Consider the following 11,232-nt stretch of genomic DNA (forward strand, 5'->3'; position numbering starts at 1 on the left):
CGGCGCTTCAATCGTGGAACCCCAGCGAGAGTGGTGAGTCTGTCCGCATCCAGCATGGGTCGCCTTCTGACGCCCCACGATTGCTCGGACCAGTTCTTTACACTCCGGACCCACCTCAAGACACAACAGAGGCGTTGCTTCCAACGCCGGACCCTCCGCGCCGTGTGCTGCCACCTCGCAAGAGACGACCGCCTGACCGATATGGCTACATGTAGGCTAGTGTGAACTCTAGGTGAAGAGTGCATGAATGGACTGTGTTGTGATCATTTTTGTCAAACTGCAATGGTTTACATGTACATGTGCATTTGTTATTAGTAAATCCTTTGAGATGTGGCAATACGTACTAATCCACTAATTCACTAACCTTAACACAAAGGGAGGGAATATGTTCTATAGTTAGTTCTTGCTTCCTTTTCAATGTGAACACCGCCAGAGGGCTACAGTTGTGTGCATATATATGTGCGTGCGTCACTGAATAAACTGGGTTTCGTTCCATGCGTTTGCTGTCATGGTTCACGGTCTTCAAGGGCGGTTCACGCCTACACTACACTTTGTCGGTTCGAAATGAACACTTCCCATTACTGCAGGCCCTTAATTGTAAAGCGTACTTTAACAACCTTACTCTATAATCGTCCCATGCACTATACTTGTATGGTATAACATTCAAATTTATATTAAACGTAACAGTATAGCTGTTTTTCTTTTATACATCAGTATTTCAGGAACTGCAATCGCCGTCATTGCCGGCGTATTTGGGTCGCACATACTCGGCATATGTTTCACGGTTTTTAACACCTCACTACCCTATCCTCTCTTCCTGTCCCGTCACCTCTTTCATTTCATTTCTCCATTCTGCCTGCTATCCTTAATTTCCGCTGCCCCAGCTCAGGTGCTTCAGTATCGATGGCAGATGCCGGGGCTACCTTTTCCTTCCTTTTTACTATTATTTTAATAAAACCACTACCACCACCTACCAGACCAGGTATACTCAATGTTATGAGATTTGTTACGCATTTCCCACAGCCTATTCGCATTACAAATATACATCTTCCACAATCTGGGATACAGTGTCACTCTTTCTTCCTGAAACGTTCAAATGTTTAATTGTCTCTTAAAAATCTGTATGTATTGTTGTTTGCATTCCAATGAATTTGCATATTTAACATGAGAAACACCGTCGATATTATGCAACATCTAAATCCTATTTATACGGGATATACTGGGAATGGGGGTAATCGTATATATCTGCTATATCATTGAGATGTGGCAAAAGGGCGCGTATATTCTCAGCTTGTCGTATCGACACCAGATCACGCACCTATTGAGCGGAAAATCCCGCAACGTGTGGTCTTCGATCTTCTAAACACCACATAAACTCTTTGTATACCGCTTCGCGAGTAATAGTTAAAACACCCGCTCTCGACCGCACAACATCACCTTCTCATTTATAAAAAACGTTATTGGCATATTTGATAATGTCGGATGGTGAAATGACATTCATTTCGCATTCCAATGTCTCGTGTAACGCAAATAGTTGCGATGCTGTATACAGGTTACGTGCCCCCTGGTGTTCGTCTTTAACGTTAAACGGGACCCTGCACGTATTGATGATGTACGGTATTAACATTTTAAAGGTTCGCCATCGATATTGGAATTGTAAATGATATATGAACCCAGTTATTGTATTACAATAATTGAGTTGTTTCGTACACGTAAATATATCAAGGTATATTTTAGTCACGTTAGGTGATACATCTTAAGTACGCTGTACATATGGAGCCTGTGAGAATTTAAAATCTTGATAATACATTAAATGAGAAAACATCAGTCGAATACTATCACGGAAAAATATAAATAAGTCGAACTGTTGTATATTATTTGTGCAATATCGTAAACTATATAAAACATTTAAAAGTTTATTTGGCGGAACAACATTGGCCACATTATGCAGGAGGTCATGGTACTTTGCATTGCTGCGTGCCTTCGATAGTACCGTGAGTGCATTGAATACATACGTCTTTGAAGCTATCTCACTGCAATTATTATAATGCGTTTTGATATTGTCATTATGTAACTCCTCATTCACATATCTGTACATATTGTAACGTGAAGATGTGCACACCAAAAGGGAAAAATATATTTACAGGGAAACAGCTTACAGCCACGCAGCCGAACAACCGGGCACGCGAAGCCCAGCAGCAGAAACGCACTTCGTCCTCTTCGCGTTCCAAGCGCGAGCGCACCAAGCACGAGCGTTCCAAGCACAAGCACAACCGTAGCATAACTCCCGGCGGCAAAAGCACCGTCCCGGTGCTAAGTGGATGATGTAGCAGGCGTGTGGTACGGTTTGAGACGGACTACATGAACGACGTCAGTCAAAGGGCTAGTGGACGACGTCGGAGCATGAAGAGGTGTAATCTCGTAGGTCACGTCGGTCACCTGACGGAGAACTCGATAAGGGCCACTGTACTGACGTAGAAGTTTCTCAGAGAGACCGACATGGCGAGAAGGAGACCAAAGGAGGACGAGTGAGCCCGGCGGATAGTGTACTGGGCGATGCCGGCGGTCGTAAACTGACTTCTGGTAGGTCTGAGATGCGGTGAGCCGGTCTCGGGCGATTTCACGGGCCATAGTTGCTCGGGAGATGGCGTCACGTGCATACTCTGTGGTCGAGGCAGTAGAACTCGGTAGTAATGTATCCAATGGCAGCGCAGGATGCCGACCAAACAGAAGGTAGAAAGGAGAATAGCCGGTGGTATCATGCCGCGACGAATTATAAGCAAATGTTACATAAGGCAAGGCAACGTCCCAATCGCGGTGGTCGGGCGAGACATACATGGATAGCATATCGGTCAGAGTCCTGTTGAGTCGCTCGGTAAGCCCGTTCGTCTGGGGATGGTAAGGTGTAGTGAGCTTATGCTGCGTGCCACAGGACCGGAGGATATCGTCAACTACTCGAGACAAAAAGTAGCGGCCGCGGTCCGTCAGCAATTGGTGTGGAGCGCCGTGGTGAAGGATTACGTTCTGCAATAGGAAGTCGGCGACATCGGTTGCGCAACTTGTTGGTAACGCACGCGTGATAGCGTACCGGGTCGCATAGTCGGTCGCGACAGCAATCCAACGGTTGCCGGAGCAGGACGTCGGGAAAGGTCCGAGAAGGTCGAGTCCAACACGGTAGAATGGTTCGAGAGGTACGTCAATAGGCTGTAGAAGGCCAGCAGGCAACGTTGATGGTCTCTTCCTGCGTTGACAGAGGTCGCAGGAGGCAACGTAACGCCGAACAGAGCGGTACAGACCAGGCCAAAAGAAGCGACGTCGGACCCGATCGTATGTGCGGGAGACGCCGAGGTGGCCTGCGGTCGGTAGGTCGTGTAGTTCCGCTAGGACAGATGAACGGAGACGCTGGGGAACGACTAGCAGGAGCGGAGGTCCGTCAGGACGAAGGTTGCGGCGGTATAGGACGCCATCCTGAATGACGAACAGTTGCAATGAAGGATCTCGGCTGGCACAGTTGAGGCGATCAATGAGAATACGCAAGGAAGAGTCTTGTCGCTGCTCGTCCGCGATGTTAACCAGATCGGAGATAGCGAAGAGGCACGGGCCGAGGTCGTTCTCTCCAGGATCAGGCGGCTCTACAGGGTGCCGAGACAGGCAGTCGGCGTCTTGATGGAGACGCCCTGACTTGTAATGAACAGTGTAAGAATACTCTTGGAGGCGCAACGTCCAACGTCCGAGCCGGCCTGTGGGGTCTTTCAGTGAAGACAGCCAACAAAGGGCGTGGTGATCGGTCACTACGGAGAATGGACGGCCAAACAGGTACGGTCGGAACTTAGCTACGGCCCAAACAAGAGCTAGACACTCGCGCTCTGTAATTGAGTAATTTCGCTCAGCTGTAGAAAGGAGGCGGCTGGCATATGCAATAACGCGTTCTTGCCCTTGGTGACGTTGGGCTAGCACGGCGCCAATCCCATAACCGCAGGCGTCTGTGCGAACTTCAGTCGGAGCCGACGGATCAAAATGGGCCAGAATAGGTGGGGAGGTGAGTAAGTCGACTAGCGAAGAAAAGGCCTCCTTTTGGGCAGGGCCCCAGGTAAAAGGGGTGTCTTTCTTTAGAAGGTCGGTCAGGGGGCGAGCGGTGCCGGCAAAATTTTTGATGAAACGGCGGAAGTACGAGCAGAGGCCGACGAAGCTGCGCACATCCGTAGACGACTGGGGAATAGGGAAGTCCTTGACGGCTTTAACTTTAACAGGATCCGGGCGGACACCAGAAGCGTCGACTAGATGTCCGAGAATGGTCAGTTGGCGGCGACCGAATTGACATTTCGACGAATTGAGCTGTAGCCCGGCTCGACGGAAGACAGAAAGAATGCTCGCCAGTCTTTCGAGGTGCGTGGTAAACGTGGGCGAAAAAACCACAACATCGTCGAGGTAACATAGACATGTGGACCATTTAAAGCCGCGAAGCAAGGAGTCCATCATTCTTTCGAAGGTAGCTGGCGCATTACAGAGACCGAATGGCATAACTTTAAACTGATATAAGCCGTCCGGTGTGACGAATGCCGTCTTTTCGCGGTCATTGTCATCAACAGAGATTTGCCAATACCCGGACCGAAGGTCAATTGAAGAGAAAAATTTGGCTCCGTGAAGGCAGTCCAAAGCATCGTCTATTCTTGGGAGTGGATAGACGTCTTTTTTTGTTATGTTGTTTAGGTGCCGGTAATCAACGCAAAAGCGCCAGCTGCCGTCCTTCTTTTTAACCAGCACAACTGGTGAGGCCCAAGGGCTCGACGAGGGCTCTATGATGTCTTTACTGAGCATCTTGTCCACCTCTTGCTGTATGATGGTGCGTTCTGTACTGGACACTCTGTAGGGTCGTCTGTGAATAGGAGCTGCGTCACCGGTGTTGATGCGATGCGTGACCACAGATGTTCGAGCCAAAGGGCGGTCATCGAAGTCAAAGATGTCGCGAAAAGACGACAGAAGATACCGAAGGTCGTGAGCTTGCCCTGGTAAGAGGTCAGCAGCAATCATTTTTGCATATTCATCAGGTGGTGGGACGTCAGAGTCGCGGCAGTTCAACGAGGGTGGGACGCTTCTCACCGCCGATACGACGCATTCGGCAGCAGGGCACAGCGTGGCGAGCGACATACCTTGTGGGAGCGGCTGAACGTAAGAGGCAAAGTTGAGAACCGGAAGGGACGCTTGATTTGCCGACATGGTGACAACTGTATGCGCAAGGGCAACACTGCGTGTAAAGGGCACATCAGGAACCGGAGTAATGATGTAGTCACCATCGGGAACTGGCGGGACCGAGGAGAAACGGACATAAGTGGCGGCATCGGGGTCCAGGCGGACAAAGTCGGCGGTGCACAGTCGGTGAACAATTGGATCCGGTGGCTCTGAAGGAACAGGTAGAGCGAGTTGAACGATGCTTGTGGCGCAATCTATAAGGGCGGAATGGTCGGTGAGAAAGTCAAGGCCGAGAATGATGTCATGAGGGCAGTGTTCGAGGACAGTGAAGAGCACAGAATTATGGCGGCCGGCTATTGAAACACGAGCAGTACACATTCCGACGACAATAGACATACCGCCATCTGCAACACGGACCACAGTTGAGGGGGCAGGAGTGAGCACTTTCTGAGGCGACGGCGAAGACGAGCATTCATGACTGAGACGTGCGCTCCAGTGTCGATCAGAGCGGTAACAGGGACCCCGTCCACGTCGACGTTAAGGATGTTCCGGTGAGCATGAAGAGTTAAAGGAGGGTTTTCTGGTCGGGTCGTCAGAGCAGCATCACCCCCAGACGCTGCAGCCATCAGTTTTCCGACTGGGAGCGGGCATATGGGGCCGGCGACGAAGGGCGGCGAGGTCGGGGCGATGGAGATCGACGGCGCTGAGGTGACGACGAACGGTTGGTAAGCGGGGTCTGAGCGTTGTGGCCAGAAGAGGTCGTTTCCGAGGGCGAGGGAGAGCGGCGGGAATATGCAGAACCCGGCGGGTAGCGGCTGTAGGTCGAGGACGGACGGCTTCGGCAGTGTCGAGATATGTGGCCAACTCGGGAGCAGTTAAAGCAGATGGGCCTGTCATCAGGTGTTCTCCATTCATCTGGATTGCGGCTGCGTCGAGGGTAGTATGCACGTTCAGAACCGAGCTCCGGGGACATGCGGCGAGCATATGGGGCACTAACTGAGCAAACAGGTTGAATCCCAAGATTGGCAAATTCTTTGCGAACGACAGCCTGTATAAGGGATACTGCTGGAGTACTGTCTGTTGCGGGTGGATGAAACGCAACGGGGGACATTGCCTCTACTTCTTGGCGCACAAGTCGTGTCAGGCTCTCAGATGTCGGCAGACGGCTCGGTGGAGTCGAGTCTACACAGGACGACGTCGCAGTCGTATTCGGCAACCGCGTGAACTGCGGAGAAATTCGGCGGCTCTTCGCTTGTTCGAACCGGCGGCATTCCTTGATGATTGCGTCAACCGTTCCGCAGTCCTTGTATACAAGAAGGTTAAAGGCGTCATCTGCGATGCCTTTGAGCACGTGACCTACTTTGTCGCACTCTGACATAGTGGCGTCGACTTTCATGCAGAGAGCTAATATGTCCTGAATGTATGATACATAGGACTCTGTGGACGTTTGTGCACGGCATGCGAGCTCCTTCTTCGCAGCGAGCTGACGCCCGAATGGCTTACCAAACAGGTCACAAAGCTTGCGCTTGCAGAGATCCCAGCTGGTGAGTTCATCCTCGTGGGTCTCGAACCATACCCTGGCAGTGCCCGTCAGGTAGAAGATGACGTTGGCCAACTTTAGGGTCGGGTCCCACCTGTTGTGTGTGCTCACGCGCTCGTACATTGCGAGCCAGTCCTCCACGTCGACGCCGTCCGTTCCGTTGAAGGTCCCAGGATCTCTCGGATGGGCAATGATGAACGCCGGGTTGGCGGACGCCGACGGAGCGGCCCCTTCGCTGGTCATGGTTGAAGAGCCGGCGAGCTGACGACCGCTGCGAAGTTCCGTGCTTGCTGTGGCTGTACCCAGCACCTCCACCAATAATGTAACGTGAAGATGTGCACACCAAAAGGGAAAAATATATTTACAGGGAAACAGCTTACAGCCACGCAGCCGAACAACCGGGCACGCGAAGCCCAGCAGCAGAAACGCGCTTCGTCCTCTTCGCGTTCCAAGCGCGAGCGCACCAAGCACGAGCGTTCCAAGCACAAGCACAACCGTAGCAATATATTTATATTCTGGGACATTTTTACGTATACTTATGATAGTGTTACGAAGTCGTACATTTCGTTCCATTAAATACTTATTCCATTCGTTTAATTTCGTTACATCATTTACCATCTCTTTAATCGTATCTAGAGATACCGGTTCTATCTTTACTATACGATCCAAATCTTCATGACATGACATCGCGTTCATAATAATATCTATTTTCTTTGGTATACATTTGTATATGTTATGCCAAACCTAAAATCGTCATTTCCGCTTGTAGTTCCAATAATTATTCACAAGGCAATTCTACATCAAATATCATTGTTTTTCCTATTTTGTTTGTATACGTTGGTTTCGTGTCTGATAAGCGCATTGGAAGGGTTAAAACATTATCGCGTTCAAACTCAAAATAATACTTCGGTACCATCACATCCTTAAGCACTTGTTTGCATGCATTGTATACGGTTTCGGTTAAATAATATTTTTCGTAATAATGCGTATTAAGTTCGAGAGACGTTATAGGGAAATGCCATGTATTCAAGTCTACACCACCTTGCGCCATGCCGACCTACCCCCACCCTATTAATAATGCAAAGATATTGAGATATAACCGTAATATAATGACTATTTGTTGTCTAATGTTTATATTATCGACACATTTACATATATTTGGTTATGTGTAAGTACACAGTTTACATGTGCCCATTTAATGCATTTCCCATGTCACAGGTATCATTCAGTGGACATTTTACGTATAAGGTAGATGAATATCCAAACGCCTACAACAACAAATAAAGATTATTTTCCCGCCTACTTGTGTATCTCGATGCACACGCGACAACATCGCCGGGACCCAACCGAGCGTGACTTATGTGATCCAAATTAATCCCTAACTCATTAACTGATTAAGATAGAGCTTAGATAAACACATATTTGGAATCTAAGCAAACTTTCCAACAAGATAGACGCCTCACTCGTTTAAATACGTTGAGATTTAATTATGGTTAGGCTTAACCGCATGCTGAGTCATCGTGGCGGGGAAAATTGTTTCTCATCGGCGGGCGCTCGCTCGACGCAAAAATCGTAGCTGGGGAACTGAAAACGCGAGCGAAAATGGAATGTAATGGAAAACTTTATTGGTTCTTAAGATATTAGCGAGCTGAGGACAAAGTCTTCATTCTTGATAATTTTGGGTCCTCTTCAGCCTTGAGTGGGCCCCTAGTCCAGGGCACCACTGAGTCGGGTCACCTCGCTTGCGTGTGCTATGAGGGCCCTTTGGACCCCTAGCTCGCAGCTGGTGAGCCGGTTCTCCCATTGCTCCGCACTTGGTGTTGTATGTTTGTGGAATGTCTTGTTTCTCTCGCATTCCCATGTGATGTGATATAGTGTTGGCCTTGCTCCGCACCACGGGCATACAGCGCAATATTGTGTGGGGAACATCCTGCTTAGTATGTAAAGATTTGGAAAGGAACCCGTCTGCAGTCTACGCCATCCTGCGGCTTCCTCCTTCGTCAACGCTTTGTGTGGTGGGGGTATTGGAATCTTAGCCCTCTATATAGGTTTAGCAGCTCTGAATAACTGTCCCCGCAAGTACTCTGAGGCTCTCCCGGGATGACTGAGGTGCCCGCTCGGATGGTTAAGCCTCGAGCTAAGCTGTCCGCCCCTTCATTGCCCTGAATCCCTGCGTGGCTTGGTATCCAGATTATGTTGTGTGTAGGTTGTCCTTCATAGAGCGGTGCTCTACTAAGGATCTTGAGTGCCGAGCTGCTTGTTCTACCCCTGATATAGTTTCGGCACGCTTCTTGTGAGTCTGTTAGGATGTTGAGGGATTTTCCTATCCTGTATCCTTCCTCTGCTGCCAGTGCGACAGCTAATTCCTCTGCTTCGGTTATGTCTGATACCGCTGCCGTGAGACTCGTGATTACTTTGCTTTGATTATTAGCAACTACCGCTACTGCGTGTTTCCTGTGTTCTTTTGGATAGAGGGAAGCATCTGTGTAGACTGTGTTATCTCTCTGCCCCATCGTTTTTTCGTAGAATTCTGCCCTAGCCTGTCTCCTGCTGGTATGTAGATTGGGGTCCATATTGCGGGGGACAGGTTGTATGCGTAGTTTCTTCCTTAGCAGGTCCGGTATTATTGCCCTACTACTTTGCGGTTTTTCTATTTCCCAACCCAGCTTTGTCAGGAGCGCCCTTCCTGTTGTTGTGTTACTGAGCCTTCGCGCTTGTGCCTTGAGCTGGCATTCTTTTAGTTCTTCAAACGTGTTGCTGATTCCCAGTTGCATCAGCTTGTCTTTGGATGTGTTTCTTGGGAGATGAAGGGCTGTTTTGTATACCTTCCGAAGGATTGCTTAGGCTTGTTCTCTTTCGGCTTTTATGGTTACATGGTACGGCAGGGAGTATGTGACCCGGCTGACCACCAGGCTGTTGACCAGCCTGAGGGTATCTTCCTCTTTCATGCCGTATCGCTTGTGCGCAACTCTGCTGATCATGCGGCCCACTTGTCCCGCTGCTCTACTCAGCAGGCAGAGGGTGTGGCTGCACCTCCGGCTGCCCTGCAGCCACATGCCGAGGATCCTGATCATTTTCTGTTCCGTAATGTTTTGGCCTTCGAGTTTTACTTCGAGTGGGGCATCTGTTGGGTGCCTGCCCACTCTGTGGAGCTCACACTTCTCCGTGGAGCATCTGAGGCCTCTTTGCTGCGTATATTCCTCGATGCAAGCGGCGGCTTTCTGTAGCGCTTCTTGCTTGTCTCCTAGTGATCCTTCGGTGGTACAGATGGTTATGTCATCTGCATACATGGCATGACTGATTCCCTGGACTTCGTTGAGCTTCTTCGCAAGGTTTACCATGGCGATGTTAAAAAGTATCGGCGAAATTACTGAGCCCTGCGGAGTGCCCTTGCATGGCGTTTGAAAGGTGTCACTCCGCAGGTCTCCGAGGCCTACTGTCGCTGTTCTATCTGTAAGGAAGCTTTTGACGTAGTCGTGTACTTTCTTCCCTCAGTTGGTAGTGTTGAGTCCTTCCATAATGGCGGCGTGGGATACGTTATCAAAGGCCCCTTTGATATCAATGGCCATGACGACGTTCTACCCGTTTTTCGGCATTGTTTCGAGTACCTCTTCTTTTAGTTGTAGCAGGATGTCTTGGGTGGAGAGGTTTGCCCGGAAGCCGAACATGGTGTTGGGGTACCATGCTCCGTCTTCTAGGCGCGTTTGGATTCGTCGGGTCACAATGCTCTCAAACAGCTTGCCGAGGCACGATGTGAGCGAAATTGGTCTGAGGTTTTCAATTTGGAGTTTCTTGCCGGGCTTGGGAATCATGACCATCCAGCGTGTTTCCATTCCGCTGAGACTGTTCCTTCTTCCCATAATTTGTTGAGGTAGAGGGTGAGTTGGTCTACTGCTTCTTCACTTAGGCTTCGTATTAGCGAGTTGCGAATCTTGTCCGCCCCTGCCGCCGTGTTCTTCATGGTTGCTCGTATGGCTTCGACAGCTTCTTTCCTTGTGATGGGCCGGTCTGTTGTGGGGTTCTCCTCTCCTGGGTAGTCGCCTTGATAGCCTTCCACCGAGTCTTTCTCATAGCATTTTTCTCGTACTGCTTGGAGTAGCTGGTCTTCGGTCCCTTCATATTGGTGAATTAGTCTCTGAATAGATTTGCTGCTTTCTGTTTTGCTTTTGCTTGGGTTCATTAGTGTTCTGAGGATCTGCCACGTTCTAGCTGTGCTGAGGGTGCCATTCAGTGAGGTACTAAACTGTTGCCACCCCTCTCTCGCTAGCTGCATTACATATTCCTCAGCTTGCTGTGTTATTTCAGCAATTTTCTTCTTTAGTTTCCGATTTAGTTTTTGGCGCTTCCAGCGCTTGGTTAGGCCCCGTCGTGCCTCCATAGTCTGAGGAGTCCCTTGTCCACTTCCGGCGCTTGTTATGTTCGATCTACCTCTTTGGTGTAGAGGTCCCTGATTTGCTTGAATTGTTGGCTCAATTCTTCTACTGAAGCTATATCCCATTTTA

This window comes from Amblyomma americanum, chromosome 5 (genome assembly GCF_052857255.1).
Source record: "Amblyomma americanum isolate KBUSLIRL-KWMA chromosome 5, ASM5285725v1, whole genome shotgun sequence".
Lineage (NCBI taxonomy): Eukaryota > Metazoa > Arthropoda > Arachnida > Ixodida > Ixodidae > Amblyomma > Amblyomma americanum.